The sequence below is a fragment of the Mustela erminea genome, chromosome 4 (genome assembly GCF_009829155.1).
Source record: "Mustela erminea isolate mMusErm1 chromosome 4, mMusErm1.Pri, whole genome shotgun sequence".
Lineage (NCBI taxonomy): Eukaryota > Metazoa > Chordata > Mammalia > Carnivora > Mustelidae > Mustela > Mustela erminea.
Window position 1 is genome coordinate 62,470,473 of NC_045617.1, and position 15,755 is coordinate 62,486,227.

At 40.6% G+C, this 15,755-nt stretch overlaps 1 long non-coding RNA gene across 1 annotated transcript; it reads right to left on the reverse strand.

Annotated features, from left to right (window-relative positions):
* Window positions 1-84: 84 nt before the first annotated feature.
* On the reverse strand, window positions 85-15,285 carry LOC116587762. The gene is made up of 4 exons (XR_004284628.1): window positions 14,750-15,285; window positions 13,380-13,481; window positions 1,787-1,872; window positions 85-208 (listed from the first exon to the last, which is right to left on the reverse strand). It is a non-coding gene; the product is annotated as an uncharacterized LOC116587762 (long non-coding RNA).
* Window positions 15,286-15,755: the final 470 nt, after the last annotated feature.

The following is a 15,755-nucleotide window of genomic DNA, read 5'->3' on the forward strand; positions in this document are numbered from 1 at the left end:
CCAGAGGCACACTCTGGTCAAGCACCCTTGCACCACTTCCATTAGCCTTTCTCCATCAACCTCCAGGATCAGTCTCACCCAGGAATGCCTCCTGAATAAGTGGTCACTTGTATCCTAAACATCGAAGGGTGTTAAGAAACTTCTGCTGCTTTGAAGTTTCTTCTTCACTTGCTTCCCTTGATTCTTGAAATTCCACCATCAGTCATACCTGTAAGTAGTGATATAATTGATTAGATTCTTTCCAGGTGATAGCTTGCCACATCAGATTGTGTTAAGGGGAAAGTGGAATGAGTATGAAGGACCAGTGTGCTGAAGGGAAAGGAATTTCTGTAATAGAGACAAAAGCTCTGAGAGGGAAGCCTGTATCCTAGAAAATAAGTCTATTTTACAACTACATTTAGGCCCAGAACCACCCCTGCCCCACCGAGAACTTGTTCTGATTCTGTCAGTTGAGGTTGTCTTGACTCAATGCCTTGTAAAAAGACCACAGCTGAAGATCACAGGAATGTCCAGGCTGATTCTGGTCTATTTCACTGCACCTGATACAACAGTGGTTGCATATGCTTGATGTCCTCAGCCTGAGCACTCAGCCACTGGGTGAAATCCTGGAGTGGCCTCTCTGAACTGCTCATTTCCCTCAGGCAATACAGTGAGAAAAAGAAGACACATTGTTCATCCTCAAGATTCTTAGAGAGATGGGTTAGCCAAAGGCAATGGCCTCCCCCACCTCCGGTTGGCAGACCACTAAAAGAGTTAGTATTCTCTGTACATTTAACTGTGTAGATAGGCAGTAATGGTAGATGTTAAATTAGCCTTCTCACCTATTGGAAGCAATAGGTTATAATGGGAGAAAAGCATGGATTTGGAGTCACAAAGAGATCTTCCTAGAGCTGCTATTTATTAAGCTTTTAACATTGGTTAGATCACCTAAACCCTCTGAACCTCCATACCTTCCTCTCTGAAATAGGGATAATGATACCCACCCTGAAGTGCTGTGGGGAGAATACGTATGGAGCCTGGCAGACCATAGGCTTTCAACAAGTGCAGTGGTCTTCCTCCATCAGTTCCCCATTGGGATGGAGCATATGAAACTACAGTGCTCTACACTATTAAAGTTGTTCATCCTAACCCAGGAAAGGAAACCTTTTTAAAATTATTCCTTGCATCTTAAATACTCTAGTTTAACTGTCATCTCACTCCTCAAGAAGTTATGTCCCCCCAAACCAGAGAATGAATTTGAAGCTCCCGTTGTTTAACATAAAATTTGATATGATCTCTGTGCATGAAAGAAAATGCAGCTCTCTTCCACATGAAAAAGGAAATGTGGGTTTGTTATGGTAAATATTTACTTAGGTTCCCCAAATCAATTATTCTAATGTAGTCTAAGAATTACCAGCAAATGGGTTTATAACATTCTTTCAATGTTGATTTACTGTACTAGGAACATCGAAAGAAAGAGAGAAAGAGAGAAAGAAAGAAAGAAAGAAAGAAAAAGGAGGGAAGGGATAAGAGAGAGAAAAGAAAAGGAAGAGAAGGAGGAAGGAGAGCAGGAAGGAAGGAAGGATCTTATCAACTTATTGTGTGAACACCCAGGTAATACTTAACATTTTGAGATACACTAGAAAGTATCCTGACCTTATGCCTGCAAAAATCCCTCCCCCTGAAAAAGGTCTAATTTATTTATGCAATTCAAAAAATAAAAAACTGGGACTCTATTACAAGCCTCTAAGACTTTCTCAAAACAAAAATAATCTATAGCCTGGACTCAAAAAATAAAACGACTTACCACAGGCTTCAAATTCCTGAGGTGGGAGTTTTCCATAGATCACAGCAAACTGATCATGCAGAGAAAGGCTGACACAGCAAGGGTCACTAAGGAAAGGAAGAGAAACACAAGGGAAAAATGAAAAAGAAAAGAAAGGAAGAGAAATGCTACTTTCTCTTTTTTGGCATATGTAAGTTCTATGAAAGAACTTCTGAAATTCTTAGCCCTAGGTAAATATTCAATCAGGTAATAGGTTTTGAAAAGCTTTTCAAATTCCAAATAATAATAGAGTTGGGCAAAACAGTGTTTCTTTGGGGCCCCCAATGAGAAATAATAAATTCTTGGTGATTAATGGCACTTATGTGCTCTTGGACATTAAAAACATTTTCTGCTCTTGAGTTACAACGGAAGCTACAGCTTGAATTTTATTGTTCAATTTGCCTTTTCCCTTCCTGGGTGAGCCAGCACTGGATTTAGAAGCTGAAAGTTTATAGAGTCAGCAGGACCCCAAGGGACTGAGAACTTAGCTGGGCCAATGAGGATAATGCCAAAGATTATCTACCCTTCCTGAAAATGCAGCATTCAGAAAAGAAGAAGGAAGGGTGATTATAAAGACGAATAGTCTGTAACTTAGACAACATTTCTTGGCACCGTTGGCAAATCTCGTTTTAAAAAAACAAACAAACAAAAAATTTCCTGGTTCACAGTTTCTGAAGCTCTTCTTTTTTTCCACCTTTGGCACATGGTCAAAGGACAAGCTGGTGTCTTCCCAGAGGACTGGAGAATGTTCGAGTCCTCAGACACAATGAAGCAAGGCTCACAGTTAAAAGCAGAGGGCTGAGAGTTAAGAAGCTTTCAAGGGTAGAAAGGAAAAGATTTTTGCTTAGTCAACAGTTGATTTTGTTAGTGTTGATGTGTTTTTCCCTGAGTCCTTAGAGAAGTTCAAGTTGGACCTTGGGCCTTACCTAAACTAAACAGGACTATCTTTCTGCAAGGTTCCTCAAGCATGTTTTAGTTACACTTTACAAAACCATCCTTGTCATTTTCCCCAGTTTTGGCAGTGACTGAAAACAGTGCAAAATAGAAGACTTTCATGGGAACAGTTACCCATATCAAAATCTAATACCGTTTTGCCAGTCCTATATGCTTTCCCTAGACTTAATCTCCCCATCTGTAAAATGGAGAGGACATCTAGGTCCATAAAGACTACAGGTACAAGGTATCCAATTTACAAAGACCCAGGGCTAAGATTTTTCAGGAATCTGAAAGAAACAAAAACAAACATGCCAACAAACAAAATATCTCAAGGGAGTACTAAATTAGGGTCTCAGCTCTCCCACTTCCTGGGACTGTCCCACCCCAGGTCCAGGAGGGAAGGCAATCTTCTGCCGTTGGGTAAGTTTACTGAAAATGTGGATAGATTCCTCTCTCCTTTTCTCTGTGTCTCAATTTCCTGTAAATGGTAAAACTCTAACACAAAAAGTAATAAGATCCAAATCTTCCTGCTGGGGATTTGATGAAGATGAATTAGACACTGACAGTCAAGAAAAGATGGAAGGCTCTCCGTGACAGAGGCCAAACTAATTCAAAATGAAAATCATCAATTTGAGTGTGCTCACATGTTACTTAAAAATCAATGAAGAAACAAAGTGAGGGAACCCTGAAGCCATTTTAGCACCCCTGCTTTCTCACTCCACTCTAACTTAGCAGCCTTGAAATATCTCGGCTCTGAAAACCCAGTCAATCATCATTAATAATGATATTTTTATAGCACTTTAAAAATTGGAATTTTCAGAGCCACCTTGATAGATGTCCTGTCACTACCTTGCCATTTGCGTAATTTTTTTTTTTTCTGAGTTGTTTTTTCCCCCTGTATTAAAGAACTTTTTAAGAGAGAAGAGAAAGATTTTTCTTTTGATTGAAAAAATCATAAGGAATGGCACGGCTTGCCCTTGCTACGAATCCCTTCCTAATGAGCAGTGTAATTTAGCAATTGTATAAGGACTTTCAACTTTAACGATTCTAGAACTTGAGTTTACTTAAGGAGTTAAAACAAATGCCTGCCTGTTGCCTCCAGATCTGGAATGAGAGTTCAGCGAGTTTGCACACAGATGAAAAAGATTAGAGACAAAAGCCAGGTTGCTGTTTTTCTGATACACAAACATCTCAAGCAATTTACCTGTTGTTTATCTCCTTATGAACTATAGGAATTACTAAGTACCTCTAGTGTGATTTGCCCAGAAAATTCAGAATATTCCTTCAAAATATTTTAATTCATTAAGTTATAAATAAATTAGGCAAATTCTCATCTTCTTCTGGCTTTATCTGCTTATTTCTTCCCCATACACCCCCCCACCCCCCCACAAACAGTACTGAGTATTCCTTGCCTTTGAAAATGCATATGAAATTTTTTATTTCTGTTGTAACTTCCACAAACCTATCCAAGCTTACGAGGTATATTGGCCAAGGGAACTCAAACAATTCATGTTTAACCTCTGAGCCAAAAGACAAGCCTGAATGTTTTCAGAAGTTTGTATTGTTGTTGTTGTTCTTCTCCCCACCCCCACCCCCACCCCTTGTAGTTTCTTTTATTCTTTGCCTCCAGGAAGACAGCACAGGAATTTTTATCACCACTGGGGGCTTAATACCGCTGGTGAAAAAAACGAGTTCCTGTCCTGGTGTTGAACTAAAAAGGAATAAATGTCTTGGTTGTATCAGGTTTCTTTGTCAAGCAAACAAAAATAAAGGGATCTCGTTTACTGGAATAGTTGCAGCGCTCATTAAAATTGATGACTTCGAAGATTCTGTGCCTCTCTTCCTTTAACCAGGGCCATCAGCCAAGAATCTGCTGTGCTGTTAAAGACATCATGTTATTGGGGTGTTGTAAAACAGACCACTGCTGTCACCTTAGCTCACCCTTCATGGCTCAGTGTGACAGCGGGAGAGGCCTGAGGGCACTGGCAGAGGATGGGCCTCACCATTTGGCCAAGGGCCGCCAACAGAATAGATGTATGGGACTAAGACGCAACCTGGTATTTCGTAGCCGTGAACATCAAGTTCGAAAAAGAAAGAAAAAGAGCTGGATTAGCACGAGGCAGAGTTCGGTTTTTCTTAGAAATGTGCGACTCTGCAAAAGTGTGCCTTTATTTTTGGCACAAATTGCTATAGCAAATTACATGGCTTATCAGATGTGGTTTTTTGGGCTCAGTGGAGAAGTCACTGCAGGGACTTGTTCTCTTTGTTGTTTGTTCCCAGTTGGGAATTTGGGATAGATCGGTGTTTTCTTATAGTTCAGGAACAGACTTGAATAATAAGTGCTAACGATATTTGTGATTCAATTAAACTCACATTATTACAATTGACCAAATGAGACCTTGGACTGACTTACAAGAGATTTCCATTCTGTGAAAGGAGGTAAGATACAAAGTTTGAAACTTCATGTCACAGATTAGCCAACAGGCCCATGTAAACTTTGAGGGGAGTGAAGAAGACAGAACAGGGCAGGAGGTCAATCCCAGTGAATGAGAAGTTTCAGAGAGAGCATTTTCAGTTCCTCTCAACAGCCTCCTCACTCCTTTTTTTTCCTTGACCATCTATGTAGATTCATCCTCATATAGCCCAAGAACCCAACGAGAATGTCACTTTTGATATTACTTCTATTTATTTTGTTGCCAAAAATGGAGACTAGATTGAAACTCTAATTTTAGAAACAGAAATTTTCCACTAGCTAAAATAACCATCGAGTACACACGTGTTCGTTGGTTTATTCACTCATTTATACCAAGATAAGACACATACCAGAGGGATGCAAAAGAAGCATAAAAATAGGGTTCAAGGAGTCCAGTTTATTAAAAATGCAACGCAAGGCAATAGGTAAGTGAGTGCTTCACACCCAGGAGCATAGTGTTAAAAGTAGAGGGAAAAGTCAACGTGGAAAAGAAAGGCTTAAGGAAGAACAGCTCCTGGGAGAAGACGAATCTTAATTGGAAACTGCAATACTACATAGACCTTCAAGTGTTTCTTCACGTTGGGCCCTTTTCTTCCAATGAAATCACAGAAACCCAGTGCAGAGCCATAAGAACAGAGTCCAGATCTTACCCTTTCCACTTTCTGGATTCCTCACTTGGGTTTCCCCTCCCTTCAAGGTTCACAATTTGAAAATCATGGACTTCAATAAATAGCAAGTTAACGAAGAGAAGGAAGGCAGCCCTGGGTGTGGAGGACAGCACGAGTAAAGCTGAATCAGAAGGTAGTGATAGAAATGTTTTGAATGAGTTCAGTGAAAGCATTTGGGCAAAGAAATCTACCTGAAATTGATTCCATAGACCTTAGGGGACTGTTGACGATTCTCGGATTGGAGAGTGATGTGATAGAGACGAACATTTAAGAATATTAACATGGCAACTATATGCTGATGGTCTGCAAGGAGGATGCAACTCGAGTAATCTGAAGGTCAGAAATAGATGACCCCTAACAGAGCTGCAATTTGAAAAATAGGGGTGTGGCCAATAGGTCTTCATGATTGATTAAATATGGGAGTAAAGGAAATACAGGCATGAAAGTCATATTTTACTGAGACATCTATATTATACACTTGTAAGTATCTGTAGTTTGTCCACAGCCTTTATCTCTATTAGTCATTATACATTTGTGTGAATATTTTATCAGTACATTTCTATCCCTGGACTACAATAGACTACAATACTCTATGAGATTGGGGACTCTGCCTATTTGGTTCTAGAACTTTAGCATCATAGGTTAAAAAAAAAAGCTACTCATATTTGTGAAATTAAAAAACTCAATAAATGATGGTGTCATTGACCTTATTAAAAGGAGCTAGAGAAAAGCAGCTGAATTCGAGTTTTATCATATTTTTCTTAAATGAGGAAAATAGGTCTAAACTCAGACTTCTTATCCCTGATCAAGACACGGGGCTGAAGAGCAGTTGAAATGTCTGTGATGGGTGTAAAAGGTAGGCCATCAACAGCAGTGAAGCTGTGAGAATGAATTAGTTTACCCAAAGAGAATGTGTGTTTAAAGACAGAAGAGCAGAGAAAGCTTGAGGATTCTCATGCAAAAGTCAAATGGAGAACCGGAACAGTCAAAATTAAAGAATATTTCTCTGAGGGTAAATTTGGAATGGTTTGCCATACACCCACACTTTGAGACATTTATAAACTATCACAGGAAAGAAATCCTCTCTTAAAAAAGTTTAAAACATTAGGAATTTTGGAAGTGGGGATAAAATGTACAATTAATTAAGAGGAATCCAACCCATTTTCAATCTCTATCAGAATTTTTTTTGTTGTATTTTTCAAATATGACTGACCACCTTATCCCAAATGCTCATGGTGTTCCTACTGAGAAAAAGTGGTCCACACACACCTTATTCTTTGTTTTGCTTTTTTTCTCTTTTCTTCTTTCTTTCTCTCCCACTTTCCTTTGGTAGCAATATCGAAAACATCTCTTACTTAGAATTATATATGCCACATGAAATTCTGAAATCTCATTTGCTGATCTAATTTTGGTATCATTCCACCTAAATCCTCTTGTTCATTGTTATTTTTATTGTTGATGCCATTATTGTGAGTTTTGTTTTCTTTTTAAAGTTTTTGTTTTGTTCTCTTCCATTTTTGGGGTGGTAAAAAGGAGAGAGTAAAAAAATGTTTGAGTGACACGAACTATGATTCCTTTGTAGTCAAAGAAAGTGCCAGTATCTTCTGTCCATTCTTACATAGAGTGTGAGACAAACAGATCTTTCTTTAAAAAAGAAAGAAAAAAAAAAAGCAATAACCCCAAGGACATTACAATGACAAAGTTATAATATGAATTTTCTTCTATTTTTTTTTCTATTTAGTCCAAGGAGAAATTACGCATCTTTTATCTAGAAAATAAGTAGCTATGGATTTTGAATGCTTCACATGCTAAGTGCTATAATTCATATAAAAAATGTAAATGTTAAAATTCTGAAGATATTTTAAAGTGAAGTCTAATATGAATAGCAAGGAGTCTGAGAGGAAAAAAATTCTGGGAATAAAAAGACATTGTAGCCACCAATAGTTTTTCTTGAGCAGAAGCTGCACAGTTACTTTCTGGCTTCAGGTCTCAAATAGTGGTTTTATTCCAGGGGAAACACCAAACTACCAAAACGTGAGATGGGGCCAAGGACAATACAGAGCCAAAACAATTCTCTGCTAGATCCGGAAGTTAGGCTTGAAGCTACTTCCAGTCCATCTTTTGGAGTCTTTTGGAGTTTGTTCACTTATTCCTGTCCACAAAGCCTTAAGAGGACATCTAGGACGTGCCCAGGGCTGTACTAGGCCGAGAAGTAAAGAGACCCAGTCCCTGGTCCAGGGAGCTCGCGCTGTGGGGAACTCCTCTGTAGCCAGTACCCCCAACAGTCTTTCCTCTTCACCTTCCAAAAGGTTTGGCAGGTATGTTACCGGAAACAGGTGGCTCTCCTTGTTGCTATCAGTTGTGTTTATGAGTGCATAGAAAGTCATCTACAGCTGGGACTTCCTCTCATTTTCCAAGACTGACACTTTTTTTTTTTTTTTTTTTTTGTATTTCCATTTATATTTTCTCTGCACGTAATTCTGAATTGCAGGTGGAGCTAACTCACCTCTTGGGGTGTTGTCTGCCCCAACACTTAGCAAGAAATAGGGAGCATCCGGAGGTCCTTCTCCAAAACACTATGAAGGTCCCAAGGAAAAAGAATCATCAGTCCCGGGGGAGAGAAACCATCCAACTTACACCAAGAGCCAGGCTAAGGAGGAATAAATGGAGACACGCATTCCATGAATAAAAAAGAAGATGAGCAAGAGGATTAAAAAGAAGAAATCATTGAACACATCATGCTGTCCTGATGCAGCAAGATAAGGATATGATGGGTAACCTGCCAGGCATGACGACTGCTCACTGAGGCTGAGTGGGCCTCTGTATTGCAGGAGAAGCACAGTCAAACCATGATTTCAGGTTTTCCAAGCACTGTTCTGCACACACACCAACTTCTTAACAACCCCACCTGTGTGGACAACAGGGAATGTCACCCAGTGTTCTATTACGCTGTTTCTCAAGAAAAGACATTCTTTCTTAACACAGGCAGCTATCCTGTTCTATAAAGATGTCTTCTCTTTACGTCTGTGTTTTATCCTATGTGCATAATTAAAATGATTTGGCCAGGTATCTTGCGTGCTCTCTACCTTCTTTATAACCTTTCTTAATGCTCAGCACCCCAAAACTGCCCAGTAAATGTCACTGAGCAACAGGTAAATTTTCTTTTTAAGAATTTCTTTATTCATTTTGGGGGATGAGGAACAGAGGGAGAGGGAAGGAGAGAATCTCAAACAGACTCCCCACTGAGTGCAGAGCCTGTTACAGGGCTCGATCCCACAACTACGAGACCCTGCATGATCTGAACCGAAATCAAGCATCCAACACTCCATGGACTGAACCACCCAGGCACCCCGACAGGTAATTCTTTACAAAGAGAAAGGCCAGCCCAAAGTGTATGTCACATGTTAATGAGGTGTCCCCAAGCACTGTTCATCACAGCTGCTGTCCTAAGAAGCACAAATTTATGAGCAATGACTAGGTAGGTTCCATTGTTATTGGAGCCAATGGCAGCACCCACAAAAAGAATGCATGAGCAAACTTCACTACACAGTGAGTCCCCACTTGCTGGTGGTTCTTGCCCGTCTGGCTTTCTTCCTGCTTCCTCAGCATGCCTTTGCTCCTGATGACCAGACACCTGGACTGTCTTCCCCAATTCAAAACACAGTCATTCTCCACAGCCTTCCCTATGCCGTAAACTTCTACAAATTTTTCAGGTCTCAGGGAACTTGTACTCTTCAGGATTTATGGTCAATGGTAGTCTATATTTAGCATCTTTATTTCCTTTCCATCTGTACTCTGCTTTCTTTTCTGGGCCCTTGTCTTCTCCATTTCTTATCTAGATATGAAGCACCTGAGAGTTCATTGTCTCACAGCCTAGGACTGTGATTTTACAAGTGATCAGTAAGTGATCAGTTGAATGTGTGGCTTCTCAGTACACCCAAAACTGGGTTCTATGAATACACTCACACAAGTGGCATCGTCATGGAGCATTAGTAACTTTGTGTGTTATCCCATTCAATACTCACAGCAGCCCTATGAAGCACATAGGCAGATATGATTCCCATCTCCGCCTCCTTGATGGGGAAAATTTCCATATTTTGCCCAGTGTTATCAAGTCAGACTACAGTTTTTATTGTTTTCTGATTCAAGATAGTGTCTCCTGTCCCACAGATACAATCAAAACAGTATAATAGCTACTGCTCTTGGAAAAAAATATATATATATAATCTGCCCCTCCCCCTCACCCTTCCTCTACTCTGCTGAGCCTTTCGCCTTTCTACCTTGAATACTAGGTTTGACCAACATATGGACCTTACCTCACATGCCAGGTGCAAGCCAGGAAATGTTACTGTGAAAAATAACAGGATCAGCTTCTCAGCGTCTGTTAGTGCAAAAACCACAACACACTCTAGATTTTCCAGCAAATGTATCAAATGGGTCACTCCACTCACTGGCATGCGGACTTACTCTTCCCTCCTACTGAGTCAGTCAGAACTGGAACACTTGAGTGGCTGTGTGTCAACCTCCCTCGAAGGAAAAACATCAACATGAGCAATAAAATTTGTAAATGTTGAGAATCATAAGGCTCCCAGCCGCTCCAAGAGGATTGTATCTCTCGATTGTGACACGTAGGAGATCCGGACAACACATACATCAGGACTGTCCCCGATTAACAGGTGAAAAAAACAAGGCTGAGGGAAGTTAAGTGATTTACTAAAAGTTAATAAGTTAGTAAGTGGCAGATTCTTAACCGCAATCCAGTTTTGCTTGCCCGCCCCCCAACAAATTGTGATCTTTCCCCCACATGCCAGGAAAGGAGTTGAATGGAATGAAACTAATCACATGACAGGGCCTGGACTAGGGTAAGCACTTATGAGAAGTGAAGACCCCTCAGCCGTGTGAGGAGAAACCACTCAGTAAGAGAAGACGCCACACCATTTGAGAGAGGGAGGAGGGGAAACGGGCTGGGAGTGGGCACCTGCTGCTTGCAAGCTGGCAGGAGAGACTGTTCTCCAATGTTCCTGTTCAGAAAGGAAATGTATCTGAAACGCTGAGGACTCCACATACATTCTGTTAATAATTTACCAACTGAAACCATTAAAGATGTTGACAAAAGCTTTCCATTTACTATGGGTGTCTATGGGTGATTTGAAACCACTCATTGTGTTTATAAGCTTCTGGGTTATTTCTGAGTGTCCCAACTAATCGGCAGCAGCAAAGGCAGCTTGGACGAGCAGCAAATGGAGTTTTAGTTTGAACATACAACTACCTCGATTCCACACTCAGGCGTTTTGCCACTAATTCACTGAGAGACTGTTGGCCCAGGGCCTCCGTAGGCAAATTATATTTGCCAATAGATGAAATTTATACTGTAACTCGGTATTCCTGAATGGGAAGCTCAATATTAAAAAGCAAATGTTTTCTCAGAAGAAACCCATGAAGATGTCATCAGAGTCAAACATTCAGTAGAAACACAGAAGCAGAGCATTCCTATATCAAATAATTTTATATTCTTCCAGAACATTCTAAGTATACAGGGACTAAAGTTCCTAAAGTGAAAGGAACAAACTGACCTTCTCATGCAGGATGAATTAATTCTTTCAAGCTGCTATTTGTAAATAAAACCAAGTAGTGTATTACCTGCTATTTTAAAGTTCTGGCTTCTTGTTCCATTTCTGCCACTTACGCGTTTTAGTTAGAATGCATCTGGCTACAAATATCAGGAGATTCAAAGAACAGTGATATAAGCAATGAGGGCATTTATTATTTTTCATTGCACAAAACCCAGAGTTATGGAAGCCCCACTATGGTTAAAGTGGCTGCTCTGTGACTTGTGACCATGTCTCTACTCTGCCATGCGTTCTGGACAGGGTGTCCCTCCATTCTCCTCAGGTGGCTACTGAATGATCCAGGTCACACGTAGGTGATGAGATGCAGAGACAGCAAAGCGATATCTACCAGTTGTTTCCCTTTTTTAAACTGAATGAAATTTCTAAGAAGTTTGGACTGACCATGTCCTGTGCCTAAGCATAAACCCAACCACTTAGCAAGGCTCATGAATACAATTTCCATGACTGACTTACTCTAATCAAGATACACTCCTTGGGGCTGAAGAAGGAGCCCAGGCTGCCTTCAAGCATGTGGCCACTGAGAGGAGGGTAAACAAAATTAGAGAAAAGGAGGAAAGGTCAGTTTGGCAGGCAACAGGGATTATCTGCCGTATCAAGAAACCTCCTATCATCTTTATGGCTTATTTTCCCTGTCACTGGGTAAAAACTAGACTAGAGGTCACACCTAAGATTCTTCCAATGGCCAGAATTCCACAATTCAAAGATGAAGATGACACCCTCATCGGCACTTAATGGAAAAATCAGCATGATTCAATGAAATAAGATTTTTCCCAGAAAACAGTACAGGTTAGAAGGAATCAATCCACAATAGACCCAACAAATGACCTCACTTTTAGAGTCAAGTGTACCGTCATCCATTAATCTCTATATTTCTGGGGCGCCTGGGTGGCTCAGTGGGTTAAAGCCTCTGCCTTCAGCTCAGGTCATGATCCCAGGGTCCTGGGATCGAGCCCCGCACTGGGCTCTCTGCTCAGCAGGGAGCCTGCTTCTCCCTCTCTCTCTGCCTGCTTCTCTGCCTACTTGTGATCTCTGTCTGTCAAATTAATAAATAAAAAATCTTTTAAAAAAAACCTCTATATTTCTGTGAGATACATAAAGCTGTATCATCAAGAAAGCTAAACTGAGGCAGAAAGAAGCATAAGTAGCCCACAGCCCCAAGCTCTGACTTGAACCAAATCATTAAGTCACATTGAAAAAGGTGGAAGAAGTTCACATTATCATAGTGACTTCCAAACCGGGGTGTGCCAGCCACAGAGGGTGCAACAATGATCCGTCCATGGCTGAGAAGAAACACTGGAATTTCTATTTATATTTTTGTCTCATCTTTTAATTTATATGAGTCATATTTTATAATGTGCATGATGCATTAGCCAAGAAGTAGTGCATGCATATAATTTATAGCTATGTAGAAAGAGGAGATGGGGGCTGATAAATTTTTGACTCCTAGAATGCACAGTTAGAAACTGTGGAGATGACTGGATGGCTGGTATAGATCATACTAGCATTTTGATGGCTTCAACTCCAGCACAGAACTGGAAGGGGAAAATACCTCCAGAGGCTGACATGACTGCATCTGTGACTGGCCCACGCTGAGAAAACAAGCCAGCCCTGAATCTGGGTTGAGAACATTCCATTTCCAGGAAAACAGAGATTCCCAGCTTACTTTTATTTCTTGGCCGTTACAAAGGCTTTCACTTGGTTTACCAGGAGGCCACCTCTATCACTGTTTTCCTCTATCACCTCCTCCAATGGATCTCCTGTTTTAAGAAGTATCTGACATGCTCTATCTGACTCAGCATAAATGGGGCTTCCTGGCACGGTCAGGGAGTCAGAAGAGCTCCGTGGGCTCCCACAGTTTGTTTACTTACTCATTCAGTTAACAACTGTGCATCTCCTAAGTGCTAGACAGGAGGCTACAACGAGTTGCCAAGACTTCTGGAGTCCAGTGGCTAGGAGGAGTAGTGTCCACTCTGTAGAGAGACAAACAAAGATGGTGGTACAAGGAGAGGATAAAAAGGAGAAGACTGAGGTCTGGAGTCAGAAGTGGGTAGGCATGGGTGTCAGGAACGGCCCCTACTTCCAAAAGAAATTGCTCCTAACATTTTATTGAGTCTTAAGGAGAAGAGCAGGTCAAGTGCCAAATTCCTGTCATTAGGAAAAACAGTAATGGCGGTTCAACTCCACCTGAGGAAGGAAATGTGGGAGGGGGAAGGAAGGGAGATCTCTTTCCCTGGGTAAACCTTGTCTCTGGCTCCCTCCAGTCTCTAAAGGTGTGGTATGGGCTTGGGCCTTATACACTCAGTGGAATGCCACTTTCCCTGGGCTCTCTGGAGCTGTCTCTCCCTGTGCACCTCAGGGCCCAGGAATACATAGGCCTCCCTCAGCTGCTCAAGTGCTCAGACTCCAAGGCAAACCTGTTTCCAAGGTCCCTCAGCAAAAAGAAATCAGATAACAGTGGTTTTGATAGATGGGAAGGGGAGTGGGTTGAAAGGGGACAGAATTGAATCTCCACATATATGCCATGTAACAGTTAGAAAGGGTTTATTCAATGAATTTAATCACAAAATCCCCTATAAGAAAATTGTAACCTGAACCTCAAATGTATTCCAATGAGTCAGCATTTTAAACTACAAACGGGCAGAAAGATTGGACTTTTTACTCAAAAAAGGTTGTTTTCCTTCAATGCTCTTCCCTTCTTCTATTCTTCTGTTTTTCCAGGGATTAGTTCAATAGTGGCTTAGAATCAGGCTTCCTGTCTTAACTCAAAGGTTCTGGGTGGTGTAGAAAAGGCATTTATGTCGTGACGCAGCACAAGGGGCCTTAGAGACACTTTTTTTTTTTTTTTGCTACTTTCAGAAGAAACATGACAGGATTGCTTAATTGCTCCTTCCTAAAACATAGAGGGAAGGGATGCTGGGAATGGGGAGTCAGAAGGGCAAGATTAGAGTTTTATTAGAAGCAAAGAAAATCTTTTTTGTAAGAAAAACAAAGATTTTACCATCAAAATGGGAAATCCATCAAAGCACTGTGGTGCTTAGTCCCTGGCAGTCAAAACAGCTAGGAGGATGGGGTAGGGAAGGAAAGAAGTTAATCTATATCCAGAATTCTTTAATTAGATGATTAAAAACAAGGCAAAACAAAACAAAAAGCAAAGAGAGAGAGAGAAATTTAAAAAAACTTTGCAATCAGCTTTCGAGTGTTGTTCAAGTTGAACAAGGAACCTGGAATTTGAACTTACCTTGCAAAGTAGGTGCCCTGAGCGAGGAAAGCAGCCCTGGGGCGGTTCTGGAGCCTTCCTTCACTGCTGGAGAACACATTAACAACTTCATCTAGTCTCTCCAAAATGGACGTTAATTTTGAAAACTGAATGTAAAAAATTTAAAGCAAATGCTCAGGCATTTTGCTTCAGCTGACAAAGGTTTCACCCAGAATGTAGTATCTGCTTCATGGACCAAAGATGAGATTCAGCCCCCCTCATCCTTTTTATGTCTCCTGTTTGTCATTGTTGGGTATGAGGTGTACCTTATCTACTTCCAAGCCAGCCTTAAAAAGATAAGGGTAAACTCAGGGAGAAAAAGTGAAAATGAGTGACCTTGGCAACTTTTTTAGCAATTGTGAAGGATAAGAAGAAACATAGTTGCAAGTATTGGGTAACACAGCTATAAATGTAGCCGTCCAGAGTCTCATTAATTCAATATGCACATTTCAGTCCCCATCAGTAACTCTCCACCACCCCCCTCTCTCTTCCCTCTCTCTTTCTGTCTCTCTGTAAACTTTAATATGTAGCTGAAATTTTCTGATATATTTCCCTAATGGATTAAAAACATCCTTTTTTAAATTCAATTTTTTTTTTTTTAAATCAAAAGCAAACATGGATGTTGACTGCATTTCTGGGTGAATTCCATCTCAGAAACCCGTGTTGCCAGACATGTTGAGGCATCATTTCCAAGGTGTCTATGTTGGTGGGCCCCAGGATCCAGGTAGATGCCATCTAAAGCATGTAAAGAAATTTTGAAGATTAAGCAAAACTATGCTGTTTTTTAGTGACCTCCCTTTCTTTCTTTCTTTCTTTCTTTTTTTTTTTTTTTTTTTTGGTGACGGTGGCCAGAAAATTTGAAGCTGAGGTAAAAATTAAGAAGACGGGTGAGCATGCTTTATTGTCAATGTGTTTCTAATTTTATAAATTTTTCCAGAGTTATGTCTTTAAGGTGGATGTCAGCTTACAAAAATAACAAATAAAGTAA